The 16,916-nt window shown below is 42.7% G+C and overlaps 5 long non-coding RNA genes across 10 annotated transcripts; 2 read left to right on the forward strand and 3 right to left on the reverse strand.

The window, feature by feature from the left end:
* Nucleotides 1–1,145: 1,145 nt before the first annotated feature.
* LOC142883163 (uncharacterized) lies at nucleotides 1,146–7,469 on the reverse strand. Of its 4 annotated transcripts, none has more exons than XR_012926013.1 (3): nucleotides 7,010–7,469; nucleotides 2,284–2,431; nucleotides 1,146–1,690 (listed from the first exon to the last, which is right to left on the reverse strand). It is a non-coding gene; the product is annotated as an uncharacterized LOC142883163 (long non-coding RNA). The 4 variants fall into 4 exon arrangements; XR_012926015.1 differs by having other exon boundaries at nucleotides 2,284–2,409; nucleotides 7,010–7,466; XR_012926014.1 differs by lacking the exon at nucleotides 7,010–7,469 and adding an exon at nucleotides 2,724–2,863 and having other exon boundaries at nucleotides 2,284–2,409.
* LOC142883162 (uncharacterized) lies at nucleotides 2,883–3,181 on the forward strand. Its single transcript, XR_012926011.1, has 2 exons — nucleotides 2,883–3,028; nucleotides 3,107–3,181. It is a non-coding gene; the product is annotated as an uncharacterized LOC142883162 (long non-coding RNA).
* A 2,234-nt stretch (nucleotides 7,470–9,703) lies between the features above and the next one.
* LOC142883185 (uncharacterized) lies at nucleotides 9,704–11,437 on the reverse strand. Of its 3 annotated transcripts, none has more exons than XR_012926019.1 (3): nucleotides 11,282–11,437; nucleotides 10,842–10,960; nucleotides 9,704–10,248 (listed from the first exon to the last, which is right to left on the reverse strand). It is a non-coding gene; the product is annotated as an uncharacterized LOC142883185 (long non-coding RNA). The 3 variants fall into 3 exon arrangements; XR_012926018.1 differs by having other exon boundaries at nucleotides 10,842–10,967; XR_012926017.1 differs by having other exon boundaries at nucleotides 10,842–10,989; nucleotides 11,282–11,392.
* Nucleotides 11,438–11,454: 17 nt separating this feature from the next.
* Nucleotides 11,455–12,979, forward strand: LOC142883184 (uncharacterized). The gene is made up of 2 exons (XR_012926016.1): nucleotides 11,455–11,586; nucleotides 11,665–12,979. It is a non-coding gene; the product is annotated as an uncharacterized LOC142883184 (long non-coding RNA).
* A 996-nt stretch (nucleotides 12,980–13,975) lies between these two features.
* On the reverse strand, nucleotides 13,976–16,041 carry LOC142883186 (uncharacterized). The gene is made up of 3 exons (XR_012926020.1): nucleotides 15,554–16,041; nucleotides 15,115–15,240; nucleotides 13,976–14,520 (listed from the first exon to the last, which is right to left on the reverse strand). It is a non-coding gene; the product is annotated as an uncharacterized LOC142883186 (long non-coding RNA).
* Nucleotides 16,042–16,916: the final 875 nt, after the last annotated feature.

Here is a 16,916-nt window from a genome sequence, read left to right on the forward strand (position 1 = left end):
AATATGTCACTGAATGTTGTTGATTCATCAGTACAACAGTTGATGGAGTTTTTTCAGATTTTGTCCATTTTTTGTATATTTTGTACTTCAGGATAATGTCTCATCATTCTAAATAAAACCACCTCTGCTTTTCCTGTTTCACAGCAACAGGTGTGCGTTTGACTTCTTGAAAACCATTTGCATGATTTTTCTGCACCGCTGCTCCTCACACTTTAAGTTCTCACTCAGCCTCAAGTGTCTTCAGCCGCTCACACTGAACACTGCAGCAGGAAGATGTTGCCAATCACTCTGATTGTGCTCTTGGCTTTTCTGACTCGGGGTGAGACATTTTCACAGTGTTTGCTTCAAATCCAGGCTGTGCCATATTTTCCTGCTTCATCCTCAACTGCTGTCAAACATCTTTGACTCATTCCTCATTTCAGAGTCTTGTGCCAACAACTTTCTGACTCAAGCTGACAAATCCAAGTCTGTCAGTCCTGGAGGGACTGTGACCATCAGCGCCACAGGAAGTTCAAACATTGGTGCTGATCTCAGTTGGTACCAGCAGAAACCTGGACAGCCTCCCAAACTACTCATATATAGCACATCAAGTCTCTTCTCAGGAACTCCATCTCGATTCAGTGGCAGTAGTTCTGGTTCTCACTACACTTTGACCATCAGTGGAGCTCAGGCTGAAGACGCTGGAGATTATTACTGTCTGGGTGACCATGGAGGTGGAGTGTTGACACAGTGATTTAGAGCTGTACAAAAACCTCCCTCAGTGTGACTGATGTGCAAACGGCCTCCTGCAGGTGCAGAGTGTTGAGGAGTGCAGCAAACACAACACAGAGTTGTCAAGCAGAACCACACTGACTATTAATGGATGTTGACACACACCAAAGTTAACACATACAAACTTATTGAAAATGTTTAACTACAAGTTACAAGAGTTCAACATCAACTGAATATGAATTTAACATTTCTTTTCTTTGTAGATGTTTCGTATCTTCTGTCAAATAAGGTAAAATTCACAAATTTGAAATTAAGATTTCACACAGGTGTTTTTCTGCAATTTTACTACTATGGTTTAATAACATACTGATTTTATCATGACTATGTTAAAAAAAAAAATGGAAAAAATGGGTGAGATTAAATCCATACATTGATTTCTTTGAAGCATCAACATTTTATTGATTCCAAAACATTTATTGTGAGATACAAAGAGCAAAATGAACAATCAGACAGTAAGTAGTCAATATTCATAGACACAGTAGCAGAGAGGTGTGGGACATGCAGGAGGATGTGAGCAGAGCAGAGGTGCAGCTTCCTGTCTGGACCAGCAGCATCATTCCCAGACAGGAAGTGGTGCTGCAGCTCTACGCTGAGCACTGGTCATGCTCCAGGCTTTGAGTGACAGGGCTCTGTCCATCCAGACTGGCCTGGCAGACCACTGAGCCCGCCCTCCTCCACTGCTCTGCACTCAGGCTCAGGGTGCTGCTCCAGCTGTAGCGGCCGTCCGTCCCCGGGACCTCCGGGCTGCTGAGTGTCACCCCCTGGGAGACGCCACCACCGCTGCCCCCCACACTCCAGCTCAGCCTCCAGGACGAGGGGGAGCCCCCTGCGGCCAGACACGCCAGCATGACGCTGCCCTGCTGCTGCAGCTCCTCCGCCGAGGGTCCCAGGACAGTCAGGGTGGGGCGCAGCACAGCGGCTGGAGGGGAGAGAGAAAGGACAGAGTGAAGGCAGGGAGACGAGGAGACGCTCAGCACAAGCCATTCATGTCCGTCATGTGGGGACGTGGAGTGAAACCACTCCTCTCACACAGTGGCACACAATATTGAGGTGCAAATGCAAAGAATACAAAGAATACAAAAACATTTTGTGTCACAGTGAATAAAGTGACAGTTTGATTATGTTTCTTCTGCTGGAACAAACAGCTGAAACTCTCGTGGAAACGCCGTTAAAACCTTCATCATCTGTTTGTTTCACTTCCCCTACATGGCCTCATGTCAAATAGAACAACTGCAGTCACATAAATGAGCCGCATTCACTGAAGAAATCATATTTTGTTGAAAACGATTTTCAAAAGATTTTTGGAATGTATGGAAAAAGTTAAAATCATGAAATGAAAACAACATTACATTGTTACCTTTTGTTCACAACTCAGTAGATTCCAGATATTTACAGAATTTTGTCAATATTTTTATTCATTACAAAAATTGTTGTCATTTTGACAAATGTGAAATAATATTCAATTATCAAAATCAAACACGTTGCAATAGAATACAAATTTCTGGTACTTACAGTCAACGGTGAGTTTGGTCCCTCCACCAAAAGTCCACCACAGTGATACAAACTCATTAAGAGGCCGTACAAAAACCTCCTGCACTGTCAACAAGCATTTGTCCACTGATTGGTCGCATCTGGTGGCTCGAAAATACTTCAATTAAACCTCAATTCATGAGCAAAATGATTAAGTATATGAAATTCATAATTATTCTTCAGGAATTCATATTTTGACGTCTTGTATCATTCAGGCTCTTGACACAGTGACAACAAAACTATTTATTTTTTTTTTCCAATTAACTGAAAAGTGATTTTGATTTGAAACTAAATGCATTTTATCTTATATTTTCAATGAAAATGTCTAATTATAAAATAATTTACATCTAATTCACAAATTGAAATTTCCTCACAATAATGCTTTTATAAATTCTGCAAACAAGAAATCAGAATATACCAACCATTCTATATTATCATCCATTTGAAAAGCTATTGAATAAATCCATGACCTTGATTGATTACTTTAATCCAACAGTGTTTGTGCTGATGTTGTGTCCCACGGTGGCTTCAGTGTGTTGACAGCAGAGGAATCATTTCCATAGTGAGGAGGCTTTGCATGGTCAGCTGATCCTCCAGTCGACTGAGAAGCTTTATAGTGGTGACACTTCAACACTGCACCACTCACACGTGTCAGTCAGCTTGGCAGAAAGCACCATGACTCTCATCACCATCCTCATCTGGACGCTGCTCTGCTGCTTCATCAAAGGTCAGGAGCATTTACAGCACAAAACAAGGTGGACGCCTTCAAATCACACCTAACACTTTGCTGCTTTTCTTCTTCCAGGCTCTAGTCAGGTGACTGTGACTCAACCAGCCGCAGTCACATCTTCTCCTGGATCCACAGTCACTCTGACATGTCGATCCAACCCAGCGGTTTACAAACGAACTGATGGAAATCATGTATTGAGCTGGTATCAGCAGAAATCAGGGCAACCTCCAAAGCTCTTAATTTATTGGGCAAACAGACGTCAGTCAGGAATTCCAGCTCGGTTCAGTGGCAGTGGAAACGGCACTGACTTCAGTTTGACCATCAGTGGAGTTCAGGCTGAAGATGAAGCAGTTTATTACTGTCAGAGTTACCACAGCGGTGGTGTGTTCACACAGTGATTCATGGTCGTACAAAAACCTCTCCATCAGTGTGACAGAGCTGTTGCAGCTGGAGGAGGAAGAGACTCTGACACAGATCAGAGCACACAGAGCTGACAGTCTCCTCACTGAGCACCAATATTCAAAGTCTAAACATGTCTTTCCCCAACATGCTGTTTTACTCAGTTCATAATTACTCCATTTTAATGTCCCGGGCCAGATTCCTTGATACTCCAAGTTCCAGCTCTCTCACACTACAACTAACTGCATCCTCCCATTATCACATTATTTTAATCATTGTGCATTGGTCGTTTCATTAATAAGAATGGAGCAGAGTATTTGAGAAACTCCAAATAAAATTTCAATGCAACCGCACACTACAGGTGAAAGAGGGAATGAACAGTCAAAGCTTATCTTAGAACATTGTTGGAACGCTTCTATTGGGATGAAGACAAACTGCTACAGACAGCAGGGAGCACACACACTAAACACTCTGGCAGAGGAAAGACAAAGAGACACAGGTGCAACACATTGGGGCGGGGCAGGTCATCACACAGGAGGGAACCTTGACAGGAAGTGGTCTGAGCCAAGAGCAGTTTAGACAATAAAACAGGAAATGCAGGACAACCAGACATGACAGAGGTTGTTGTGTTGACCTTCAAATGTGAAATGTGTCTTGACCAAGCAGAACGTTCTGTCAATGTTTTTAATAATTCTTCAGTATTGGGCCATTTACAAGCATCCCCAGAGTATTGTTCATTTCATTCTGCGGAATAAAGGTTGAATTTGATTTTTTAATGTTAGAGTTATGACCCTGTGACTCAGTGTGGAGGACATGAGGTGATGGACAAATGAAAAGATGAGTAAATATGTCACTGAATGTTGTTGATTCATCAGTACAACAGTTGATGGAGTTTTTTCAGATTTTGTCCATTTTTTGTATATTTTGTACTTCAGGATAATGTCTCATCATTCTAAATAAAACCACCTCTGCTTTTCCTGTTTCACAGCAACAGGTGTGCGTTTGACTTCTTGAAAACCATTTGCATGATTTTTCTGCACCGCTGCTCCTCACACTTTAAGTTCTCACTCAGCCTCAAGTGTCTTCAGCCGCTCACACTGAACACTGCAGCAGGAAGATGTTGCCAATCACTCTGATTGTGCTCTTGGCTTTTCTGACTCGGGGTGAGACATTTTCACAGTGTTTGCTTCAAATCCAGGCTGTGCCATATTTTCCTGCTTCATCCTCAACTGCTGTCAAACATCTTTGACTCATTCCTCATTTCAGAGTCTTGTGCCAACAACTTTCTGACTCAAGCTGACAAATCCAAGTCTGTCAGTCCTGGAGGGACTGTGACCATCAGCGCCACAGGAAGTTCAAACATTGATGCTGATCTCAGTTGGTACCAGCAGAAACCTGGACAGCCTCCCAAACTACTCATATATAGCACATCAAGTCTCTTCTCAGGAACTCCATCTCGATTCAGTGGCAGTAGTTCTGGTTCTCACTACACTTTGACCATCAGTGGAGCTCAGGCTGAAGACGCTGGAGATTATTACTGTCTGGGCTACCATGGTGGTGGAGTGTTGACACAGTGATTTAGAGCCGTACAAAAACCTCCCTCAGTGTGACTGATGTGCAAACGGCCTCCTGCAGGTGCAGAGTGTTGAGGAGTGCAGCAAACACAACACAGAGTTGTCAAGCAGAACCACACTGACTATTAATGGATGTTGACACACACCAAAGTTAACACATACAAACTTATTGAAAATGTTTAACTAGAAGTTACAAGAGTTCAACATCAACTGAATATGAATTTAACATTTCTTTTCTTTGTATATGTATCGTATCTTCTGTCAAATAAGGTAAAATTCACAAATTTGAAATTAAGATTTCACACAGGTGTTTTTCTGCAATTTTACTACTATGGTTTAATAACATACTGATTTTATCATGACTATGTTTTAAAAAAAATGGAAAAAATGGGTGAGATTAAATCCATACATTGATTTCTTTGAAGCATCAACATTTTATTGATTCCAAAACATTTATTGTGAGATACAAAGAGCAAAATGAACAATCAGACAGTAAGTAGTCAATATTCATAGACACAGTAGCAGAGAGGTGTGGGACATGCAGGAGGATGTGAGCAGAGCAGAGGTGCAGCTTCCTGTCTGGACCAGCAGCATCATTCCCAGACAGGAAGTGGTGCTGCAGCTCTACGCTGAGCACTGGTCATGCTCCAGGCTTTGAGTGACAGGGCTCTGTCCATCCAGACTGGCCTGGCAGACCACTGAGCCCGCCCTCCTCCACTGCTCTGCACTCAGGCTCAGGGTGCTGCTCCAGCTGTAGCGGCCATCCGTCCCCGGGACCTCCGGGCTGCTGAGTGTCAGCCCCTGGGAGACGCCACCACCGCTGCCCCCCACACTCCAGCTCAGCCTCCAGGACGAGGGGGAGCCCCCTGCGGCCAGACACGCCAGCATGACGCTGCCCTGCTGCTGCAGCTCCTCCGCCGAGGGTCCCAGGACAGTCAGGGTGGGGCGCAGCACAGCGGCTGGAGGGGAGAGAGAAAGGACAGAGTGAAGGCAGGGAGACGAGGAGACGCTCAGCACAAGCCATTCATGTCCGTCATGTGGGGACGTGGAGTGAAACCACTCCTCTCACACAGTGGCACACAATATTGAGGTGCAAATGCAAAGAATACAAAGAATACAAAAACATTTTGTGTCACAGTGAATAAAGTGACAGTTTGATTATGTTTCTTCTGCTGGAACAAACAGCTGAAACGCTCGTGGAAACGCCGTTAAAACCTTCATCATCTGTTTGTTTCACTTCCCCTACATGGCCTCATGTCAAATAGAACAACTGCAGTCACATAAATGAGCCGCATTCACTGAAGAAATCCTATTTTGTTGAAAACGATTTTCAAAAGATTTTTGGAATGTATGGAAAAAGTTAAAATCATGAAATGAAAACAACATTACATTGTTACCTTTTGTTCACAACTCAGTAGATTCCAGATATTTACAGAATTTTGTCAATATTTTTATTCATTACAAAAAAATTATTGCCAATTTGACAAATGTGAAATAATATTCAATTATCAAAATCAAACACGTTGCAATAGAATACAAATTTCTGGTACTTACAGTCAACGGTGAGTTTGGTCCCTCCACCAAAAGTCCACCACAGTGATACAAACTCATTAAGAGGCCGTACAAAAACCTCCTGCACTGTCAACAAGCATTTGTCCACTGATTGGTCGCATCTGGTGCCTCGAAAATACTTCAATTAAACCTCAATTCATGAGCAAAATGATTAAGTATATGAAATTCATAATTATTCTTAAGGAATTCATATTTTGACGACTTGTATCATTCAGGCTCTTGACACAGTGACAACAAAACCATTTAATTTCTTTCAATTAACTAAAAAGTGAAGTTGATTTCAAACTAAATGCATTTTATCTTATATTTTCAATGAAAATGTCTAATTGTATAAAAATGTACATTCAATAATTTACATTTAATTCACAAATTTAAATTTCCTCAAAATAATGCTTTTATAAATTCTGCAAACAATAAATCAGAATATACCAACCATTCTATATTGTCATCCATTTGAAAAGCTATTGAATAAATCCATGACCTTGATTGATTACTTTAATCCAACAGTGTTTGTGCTGATGTTGTGTCCCACGGTGGCTTCAGTGTGTTGACAGCAGAGGAATCATTTCCATAGTGAGGAGGCTTTGCATGGTCAGCTGATCCTCCAGTCGACTGAGAAGCTTTATAGTGGTGACACTTCAACACTGCACCACTCACACGTGTCAGTCAGCTTGGCAGAAAGCACCATGACTCTCATCACCATCCTCATCTGGACGCTGCTCTGCTGCTTCATCAAAGGTCAGGAGCATTTACAGCACAAAACAAGGTGGACGCCTTCAAATCACACCTAACACTTTGCTGCTTTTCTTCTTCCAGGCTCTAGTCAGGTGACTGTGACTCAACCAGCCGCAGTCACATCTTCTCCTGGATCCACAGTCACTCTGACATGTCGATCCAACCCAGCGGTTTACATATGGTCAGATGGAAATCAGGCACTGAGCTGGTATCAGCAGAAATCAGGGCAACCTCCAAAGCTCTTAATTTATTGGGCAAACAGACGTCAGTCAGGAATTCCAGCTCGGTTCAGTGGCAGTGGAAGCGGCACTGACTTCAGTTTGACCATCAGTGGAGTTCAGGCTGAAGATGAAGCAGTTTATTACTGTCAGAGTTACCACAGCGGTGGTGTGTTCACACAGTGATTCATGGTCGTACAAAAACCTCTCCATCAGTGTGACAGAGCTGTTGCAGCTGGAGGAGGAAGAGACTCTGACACAGATCAGAGCACACAGAGCTGACAGTCTCCTCACTGAGCACCAATATTCAAAGTCTAAACATGTCTTTCCCCAACATGCTGTTTTACTCAGTTCATAATTACTCCATTTTAATGTCCCGGGCCAGATTCCTTGATACTCCAAGTTCCAGCTCTCTCACACTACAACTAACTGCATCCTCCCATTATCACATTATTTTAATCATTGTGCATTGGTCGTTTCATTAATAAGAATGGAGCAGAGTATTTGAGAAACTCCCAAAAAAAATTCAATGCAACCGCACACTACAGGTGAAAGAGGGAATGAACAGTCAAAGCTTATCTTAGAACATTGTTGGAACGCTTCTATTGGGATGAAGACAAACTGCTACAGACAGCAGGGAGCACACACACTAAACACTCTGGCAGAGGAAAGACAAAGAGACACAGGTGCAACACATTGGGGCGGGGCAGGTCATCACACAGGAGGGAACCTTGACAGGAAGTGGTCTGAGCCAAGAGCAGTTTAGACAATAAAACAGGAAATGCAGGACAACCAGACATGACAGAGGTTGTTGTGTTGACCTTCAAATGTGAAATGTGTCTTGACCAAGCAGAACGTTCTGTCAATGTTTTTAATAATTCTTCAGTATTGGGCCATTTACAAGCATCCCCAGAGTATTGTTCATTTCATTCTGCGGAATAAAGGTTGAATTTGATTTTTTAATGTTAGAGTTATGACCCTGTGACTCAGTGTGGAGGACATGAGGTGATGGACAAATGAAAAGATGAGTAAATATGTCACTGAATGTTGTTGATTCATCAGTACAACAGTTGATGGAGTTTTTTCAGATTTTGTCCATTTTTTGTATATTTTGTACTTCAGGATAATGTCTCATCATTCTAAATAAAACCACCTCTGCTTTTCCTGTTTCACAGCAACAGGTGTGCGTTTGACTTCTTGAAAACCATTTGCATGATTTTTCTGCACCGCTGCTCCTCACACTTTAAGTTCTCACTCAGCCTCAAGTGTCTTCAGCCGCTCACACTGAACACTGCAGCAGGAAGATGTTGCCAATCACTCTGATTGTGCTCTTGGCTTTTCTGACTCGGGGTGAGACATTTTCACAGTGTTTGCTTCAAATCCAGGCTGTGCCATATTTTCCTGCTTCATCCTCAACTGCTGTCAAACATCTTTGACTCATTCCTCATTTCAGAGTCTTGTGCCAACAACTTTCTGACTCAAGCTGACAAATCCAAGTCTGTCAGTCCTGGAGGGACTGTGACCATCAGCGCCACAGGAAGTTCAAACATCGGGTCCACTCTCTATTGGTACCTGCAGAAACCTGGACAGCCTCCCAAACTACTGATATATAGCACATCAAGTCTCTTCTCAGGAACTCCATCTCGATTCAGTGGCAGTAGATCTGGTTCTCACTACACTTTGACCATCAGCGGAGTTCAGGCTGAAGACGCTGGAGATTATTACTGTCTGGGCTACCATGGTAGTGGAGTGTTGACACAGTGATTTAGAGCCGTACAAAAACCTCCCTCAGTGTGACTGATGTGCAAACGGCCTCCTGCAGGTGCAGAGTGTTGAGGAGTGCAGCAAACACAACACAGAGTTGTCAAGCAGAACCACACTGACTATTAATGGATGTTGACACACACCAAAGTTAACACATACAAACTTATTGAAAATGTTTAACTAGAAGTTACAAGAGTTCAACATCAACTGAATATGAATTTAACATTTCTTTTCTTTGTAGATGTTTCGTATCTTCTGTCAAATAAGGTAAAATTCACAAATTTGAAATTAAGATTTCACACAGGTGTTTTTCTGCAATTTTACTACTATGGTTTAATAACATACTGATTTTATCATGACTATGTTAAAAAAAAATGGAAAAAATGGGTGAGATTAAATCCATACATTGATTTCTTTGAAGCATCAACATTTTATTGATTCCAAAACATTTATTGTGAGATACAAAGAGCAAAATGAACAATCAGACAGTAAGTAGTCAATATTCATAGACACAGTAGCAGAGAGGTGTGGGACATGCAGGAGGATGTGAGCAGAGCAGAGGTGCAGCTTCCTGTCTGGACCAGCAGCATCATTCCCAGACAGGAAGTGGTGCTGCAGCTCTACGCTGAGCACTGGTCATGCTCCAGGCTTTGAGTGACAGGGCTCTGTCCATCCAGACTGGCCTGGCAGACCACTGAGCCCGCCCTCCTCCACTGCTCTGCACTCAGGCTCAGGGTGCTGCTCCAGCTGTAGCGGCCGTCCGTCCCCGGGACCTCCGGGCTGCTGAGTGTCACCCCCTGGGAGACGCCACCACCGCTGCCCCCCACACTCCAGCTCAGCCTCCAGGACGAGGGGGAGCCCCCTGCGGCCAGACACGCCAGCATGACGCTGCCCTGCTGCTGCAGCTCCTCCGCCGAGGGTCCCAGGACAGTCAGGGTGGGGCGCAGCACAGCGGCTGGAGGGGAGAGAGAAAGGACAGAGTGAAGGCAGGGAGACGAGGAGACGCTCAGCACAAGCCATTCATGTCCGTCATGTGGGGACGTGGAGTGAAACCACTCCTCTCACACAGTGGCACACAATATTGAGGTGCAAATGCAAAGAATACAAAGAATACAAAAACATTTTGTGTCACAGTGAATAAAGTGACAGTTTGATTATGTTTCTTCTGCTGGAACAAACAGCTGAAACGCTCGTGGAAACGCCGTTAAAACCTTCATCATCTGTTTGTTTCACTTCCCCTACATGGCCTCATGTCAAATAGAACAACTGCAGTCACATAAATGAGCCGCATTCACTGAAGAAATCCTATTTTGTTGAAAACGATTTTCAAAAGATTTTTGGAATGTATGGAAAAAGTTAAAATCATGAAATGAAAACAACATTACATTGTTACCTTTTGTTCACAACTCAGTAGATTCCAGATATTTACAGAATTTTGTCAATATTTTTATTCATTACAAAAATTGTTGTCATTTTGACAAATGTGAAATAATATTCAATTATCAAAATCAAACACGTTGCAATACAATACAAATTTCTGGTACTTACAGTCAACGGTGAGTTTGGTCCCTCCACCAAAAGTCAACCACAGTGATACAAACTCATTAAGAGGCCGTACAAAAACCTCCTGCACTGTCAACAAGCATTTGTCCACTGATTGGTTGCATCTGGTGCCTCGAAAATACTTCAATTAAACCTCAATTCATGAGCAAAATGATTAAGTATATGAAATTCATAATTATTCTTAAGGAATTCATATTTTGACGACTTGTATCATTCAGGCTCTTGACACAGTGACAACAAAACTATTTATTTATTTTTTTCAATTAACTGAAAAGTGATTTTGATTTGAAACTAAATGCATTTTATCTTATATTTTCAATGAAAATGTCTAATTATAAAATAATTTACATCTAATTCACAAATTTAAATTTCCTCACAATAATGCTTTTATAAATTCTGCAAACAATAAATCAGAATATACCAACCATTCTATATTGTCATCCATTTGAAAAGCTATTGAATAAATCCATGACCTTGATTGATTACTTTAATCCAACAGTGTTTGTGCTGATGTTGTGTCCCACGGTGGCTTCAGTGTGTTGACAGCAGAGGAATCATTTCCATAGTGAGGAGGCTTTGCATGGTCAGCTGATCCTCCAGTCGACTGAGAAGCTTTATAGTGGTGACACTTCAACACTGCACCACTCACACGTGTCAGTCAGCTTGGCAGAAAGCACCATGACTCTCATCACCATCCTCATCTGGACGCTGCTCTGCTGCTTCATCAAAGGTCAGGAGCATTTACAGCACAAAACAAGGTGGACGCCTTCAAATCACACCTAACACTTTGCTGCTTTTCTTCTTCCAGGCTCTAGTCAGGTGACTGTGACTCAACCAGCCGCAGTCACATCTTCTCCTGGATCCACAGTCACTCTGACATGTCGATCCAACCCAGCGGTTTACATATGGTCAGATGGAAATCAGGCACTGAGCTGGTATCAGCAGAAATCAGGGCAACCTCCAAAGCTCTTAATTTATTGGGCAAACAGACGTCAGTCAGGAATTCCAGCTCGGTTCAGTGGCAGTGGAAACGGCACTGACTTCAGTTTGACCATCAGTGGAGTTCAGGCTGAAGATGAAGCAGTTTATTACTGTCAGAGTTACCACAGCGGTGGTGTGTTCACACAGTGATTCATGGTCGTACAAAAACCTCTCCATCAGTGTGACAGAGCTGTTGCAGCTGGAGGAGGAAGAGACTCTGACACAGATCAGAGCACACAGAGCTGACAGTCTCCTCACTGAGCACCAATATTCAAAGTCTAAACATGTCTTTCCCCAACATGCTGTTTTACTCAGTTCATAATTACTCCATTTTAATGTCCCGGGCCAGATTCCTTGATACTCCAAGTTCCAGCTCTCTCACACTACAACTAACTGCATCCTCCCATTATCACATTATTTTAATCATTGTGCATTGGTCGTTTCATTAATAAGAATGGAGCAGAGTATTTGAGAAACTCCCAAAAAAAATTCAATGCAACCGCACACTACAGGTGAAAGAGGGAATGAACAGTCAAAGCTTATCTTAGAACATTGTTGGAACGCTTCTATTGGGATGAAGACAAACTGCTACAGACAGCAGGGAGCACACACACTAAACACTCTGGCAGAGGAAAGACAAAGAGACACAGGTGCAACACATTGGGGCGGGGCAGGTCATCACACAGGAGGGAACCTTGACAGGAAGTGGTCTGAGCCAAGAGCAGTTTAGACAATAAAACAGGAAATGCAGGACAACCAGACATGACAGAGGTTGTTGTGTTGACCTTCAAATGTGAAATGTGTCTTGACCAAGCAGAACGTTCTGTCAATGTTTTTAATAATTCTTCAGTATTGGGCCATTTACAAGCATCCCCAGAGTATTGTTCATTTCATTCTGCGGAATAAAGGTTGAATTTGATTTTTTAATGTTAGAGTTATGACCCTGTGACTCAGTGTGGAGGACATGAGGTGATGGACAAATGAAAAGATGAGTAAATATGTCACTGAATGTTGTTGATTCATCAGTACAACAGTTGATGGAGTTTTTTCAGATTTTGTCCATTTTTTGTATATTTTGTACTTCAGGATAATGTCTCATCATTCTAAATAAAACCACCTCTGCTTTTCCTGTTTCACAGCAACAGGTGTGCGTTTGACTTCTTGAAAACCATTTGCATGATTTTTCTGCACCGCTGCTCCTCACACTTTAAGTTCTCACTCAGCCTCAAGTGTCTTCAGCCGCTCACACTGAACACTGCAGCAGGAAGATGTTGCCAATCACTCTGATTGTGCTCTTGGCTTTTCTGACTCGGGGTGAGACATTTTCACAGTGTTTGCTTCAAATCCAGGCTGTGCCATATTTTCCTGCTTCATCCTCAACTGCTGTCAAACATCTTTGACTCATTCCTCATTTCAGAGTCTTGTGCCAACAACTTTCTGACTCAAGCTGACAAATCCAAGTCTGTCAGTCCTGGAGGGACTGTGACCATCAGCGCCACAGGAAGTTCAAACATCGGGTCCACTCTCTATTGGTACCTGCAGAAACCTGGACAGCCTCCCAAACTACTGATATATAGCACATCAAGTCTCTTCTCAGGAACTCCATCTCGATTCAGTGGCAGTAGATCTGGTTCTCACTACACTTTGACCATCAGCGGAGTTCAGGCTGAAGACGCTGGAGATTATTACTGTCTGGGCTACCATGGTAGTGGAGTGTTGACACAGTGATTTAGAGCCGTACAAAAACCTCCCTCAGTGTGACTGATGTGCAAACGGCCTCCTGCAGGTGCAGAGTGTTGAGGAGTGCAGCAAACACAACACAGAGTTGTCAAGCAGAACCACACTGACTATTAATGGATGTTGACACACACCAAAGTTAACACATACAAACTTATTGAAAATGTTTAACTACAAGTTACAAGAGTTCAACATCAACTGAATATGAATTTAACATTTCTTTTCTTTGTAGATGTTTCGTATCTTCTGTCAAATAAGGTAAAATTCACAAATTTGAAATTAAGATTTCACACAGGTGTTTTTCTGCAATTTTACTACTATGGTTTAATAACATACTGATTTTATCATGACTATGTTAAAAAAAAATGGAAAAAATGGGTGAGATTAAATCCATACATTGATTTCTTTGAAGCATCAACATTTTATTGATTCCAAAACATTTATTGTGAGATACAAAGAGCAAAATGAACAATCAGACAGTAAGTAGTCAATATTCATAGACACAGTAGCAGAGAGGTGTGGGACATGCAGGAGGATGTGAGCAGAGCAGAGGTGCAGCTTCCTGTCTGGACCAGCAGCATCATTCCCAGACAGGAAGTGGTGCTGCAGCTCTACGCTGAGCACTGGTCATGCTCCAGGCTTTGAGTGACAGGGCTCTGTCCATCCAGACTGGCCTGGCAGACCACTGAGCCCGCCCTCCTCCACTGCTCTGCACTCAGGCTCAGGGTGCTGCTCCAGCTGTAGCGGCCGTCCGTCCCCGGGACCTCCGGGCTGCTGAGTGTCACCCCCTGGGAGACGCCACCACCGCTGCCCCCCACACTCCAGCTCAGCCTCCAGGACGAGGGGGAGCCCCCTGCGGCCAGACACGCCAGCATGACGCTGCCCTGCTGCTGCAGCTCCTCCGCCGAGGGTCCCAGGACAGTCAGGGTGGGGCGCAGCACAGGGGCTGGAGGGGAGAGAGAAAGGACAGAGTGAAGGCAGGGAGACGAGGAGACGCTCAGCACAAGCCATTCATGTCCGTCATGTGGGGACGTGGAGTGAAACCACTCCTCTCACACAGTGGCACACAATATTGAGGTGCAAATGCAAAGAATACAAAGAATACAAAAACATTTTGTGTCACAGTGAATAAAGTGACAGTTTGATTATGTTTCTTCTGCTGGAACAAACAGCTGAAACGCTCGTGGAAACGCCGTTAAAACCTTCATCATCTGTTTGTTTCACTTCCCCTACATGGCCTCATGTCAAATAGAACAACTGCAGTCACATAAATGAGCCGCATTCACTGAAGAAATCATATTTTGTTGAAAACGATTTTCAAAAGATTTTTGGAATGTATGAAAAAGTTAAAATCATGAAATGAAAACAACATTACATTGTTACCTTTTGTTCACAACTCAGTAGATTCCAGATATTTACAGAATTTTGTCAATATTTTTAATCATGACAAAAAAATTATTGTCATTTTGACAAATGTGAAATAATATTCAATTATCAAAATCAAACACGTTGCAATAGAATACAAATTTCTGGTACTTACAGTCAACGGTGAGTTTGGTCCCTCCACCAAAAGTGTACCACAGTGATACAAACTCATTAAGAGGCCGTACAAAAACCTCCTGCACTGTCAACAAGCATTTGTCCACTGATTGGTCGCATCTGGTGCCTCGAAAATACTTCAATTAAACCTCAATTCATGAGCAAAATGATTAAGTATATGAAATTCATAATTATTCTTAAGGAATTCATATTTTGATGACTTGTATCATTCAGGCTCTTGACACAGTGACAACAAAACTATTTATTTTTTTTTTCAATTAACTGAAAAGTGATTTTGATTTGAAACTAAATGCATTTTATCTTATATTTTCAATGAAAATGTCTAATTATAAAATAATTTACATCTAATTCACAAATTGAAATTTCCTCACAATAATGCTTTTATAAATTCTGCAAACAAGAAATCAGAATATACCAACCATTCTATATTGTCATCCATTTGAAAAGCTATTGAATAAATCCATGACCTTGATTGATTACTTTAATCCAACAGTGTTTGTGCTGATGTTGTGTCCCACGGTGGCTTCAGTGTGTTGACAGCAGAGGAATCATTTCCATAGTGAGGAGGCTTTGCATGGTCAGCTGATCCTCCAGTCGACTGAGAAGCTTTATAGTGGTGACACTTCAACACTGCACCACTCACACGTGTCAGTCAGCTTGGCAGAAAGCACCATGACTCTCATCACCATCCTCATCTGGACGCTGCTCTGCTGCTTCATCAAAGGTCAGGAGCATTTACAGCACAAAACAAGGTGGACGCCTTCAAATCACACCTAACACTTTGCTGCTTTTCTTCTTCCAGGCTCTAGTCAGGTGACTGTGACTCAACCAGCCGCAGTCACATCTTCTCCTGGATCCACAGTCACTCTGACATGTCGATCCAACCCAGCGGTTCACATATGGTCAAGTGGAAATCAGGCACTGAGCTGGTATCAGCAGAAATCAGGGCAACCTCCAAAGCTCTTAATATATAAAGCAAACAGTCGTCAGTCAGGAATTCCAGCTCGGTTCAGTGGCAGTGGAAGCGGCACTGACTTCAGTTTGACCATCAGTGGAGTTCAGGCTGAAGATGAAGCAGTTTATTACTGTCAGAGTTTCCATTACATAAACAGCGCCTATGTGTTCACACAGTGATTCATGGTCGTACAAAAACCTCTCCGTCAGTGTGACAGAGCTGTTGCAGCTGGAGGAGGAAGAGACTCTGACACAGATCAGAGCACACAGAGCTGACAGTCTCCTCACTGAGCACCAATATTCAAAGTCTAAACATGTCTTTCCCCAACATGCTGTTTTACTCAGTTCATAATTACTCCATTTTAATGTCCCGGGCCAGATTCCTTGATACTCCAAGTTCCAGCTCTCTCACACTACAACTAACTGCATCCTCCCATTAACACATTATTTTTATCTTAGTGCATTGGTAGTTTCACTAATAAGAATGGAGCAGAGTATTTGAGAAACTCCAAAAAAAAAATTCAATGCAACCGCACACTACAGGTGAAAGAGGGAATGAACAGTCAAAGCTTATCTTAGAACATTGTTGGAACGCTTCTATTGGGATGAAGACAAACTGCTACAGACAGCAGGGAGCACACACACTAAACACTCTGGCAGAGGAAAGACAAAGAGACACAGGTGCAACACATTGGGGCGGGGCAGGTCATCACACAGGAGGGAACCTTGACAGGAAGTGGTCTGAGCCAAGAGCAGTTTAGACAATAAAACAGGAAATGCAGGACAACCAGACATGACAGAGGTTGTTGTGTTGACCTTCAAATGTGA

The sequence above is a fragment of the Nelusetta ayraudi genome, unplaced genomic scaffold, assembly GCF_046127955.1.
Source record: "Nelusetta ayraudi isolate G7.1 ecotype Tasmania unplaced genomic scaffold, CSIRO-AGI_Nayr_v1 ptg000007l, whole genome shotgun sequence".
NCBI lineage: Eukaryota > Metazoa > Chordata > Actinopteri > Tetraodontiformes > Monacanthidae > Nelusetta > Nelusetta ayraudi.